This window comes from Pterocles gutturalis, unplaced genomic scaffold (assembly GCF_000699245.1).
Source record: "Pterocles gutturalis isolate BGI_N339 unplaced genomic scaffold, ASM69924v1 scaffold38264, whole genome shotgun sequence".
NCBI classification, from domain to species: domain Eukaryota; kingdom Metazoa; phylum Chordata; class Aves; order Pterocliformes; family Pteroclidae; genus Pterocles; species Pterocles gutturalis.
Window position 1 is genome coordinate 1,743 of NW_010137077.1, and position 1,257 is coordinate 2,999.

The window sequence follows — 1,257 nt, forward strand, 5'->3', positions numbered from 1 at the left end:
TTTTGCCAATCCTCTTCCTGGGCAATTCCAGCCAGTGTTCTGGAAGCCAGTGCCATCATTGTGTCGTGTACGCGTCCCCACGGCCCTTGTCAGGCGCTCCCTGCAGCACCACCCCCCCAGCCACAGCCCTGCAGCACAAGAGGTTCGTCTCTGTCACCTGGGGCCTTCTCCGTCTCTTTGCTGGCACGCGTGGCTCTGCCCCCACCCCGGGCAGAACGACCGCTCCCATCCGTTCCGATTTCTACTCGTGAGTACTGTACCCAGTTCCGAACCAACGGCTTACTTTATGAACAATTTTACCATTTTATAAAAGACATGTTTAATTATGATGGAGATGGCTGTATTGTAATTAATATTTTGAGATAATTGTGATTTTGAGCTTAAATTATATACAGAAAATGGTCATTTTTGTATGTGTTAAAAGATTGCTATATTACAAATGTACTTTTCAGTTTAATTACAGTATCCATGTAAATAGAGCTGAATGAAGAAATATTTACTACTTTATTAACATAGATTGTGAATGTACTTCATGGGTTTTGCAGTATAAAGACTTACCGAACTTGAAAGCTGCTTCATTTTCTGTGCGAAAAGGTACTTCAAAATTCTATTTTAAATCTATTGATTCAGTGCAATCAATTCTCTCGTTAGTTAATTTGCACACGCAGGTTGTATCCTTCTGGTTTGATTTCATGTACACCCCTTCCCCGTAAGGTGCATATTGTGTTCCGATGCATTTTGCAGACGCTTCTGTACATAAGACAGAGACAGGGACTAAACCAATGCTGTGCAGTGTACAGCAGAGCCATTTTCGGCTTTGGTGTACCCAACTTTTTCAGTATTTAAAAAAAGTGTTTTGAATAACATTCAAAAGTCTCTTTATTGTATAAATAATAAAAATGTCACCTTATTGTAATTCATTTTTGTCATCTTTTACTATGGGAAAGGCTCCGAGGTTTCCCAAAAGGCTGTTCCGCAGGTTACGGGATGCGAGATGGGTGTTACCGACCCGTCTCGCTGGAACTGGTGCAGATGCCCTGTAACTCCACCGTTCCCATCCCTCCCATAAGTTACAGCCTCACCTGCCAGCAAACCAGGCGGGGGTTGAGGGAGGGATTCACTTTAATCACCAGTTACGGCAGAGAGAGACTTGAAAGTTGAGCAACCCCTTGTTCAGCCGTAGCTGCTGCCAAGACATCCAATACAGAAACGGGGCAACTGCAGGCTTGCAAAGAAAACTTCGCATTCGCTGCTTTC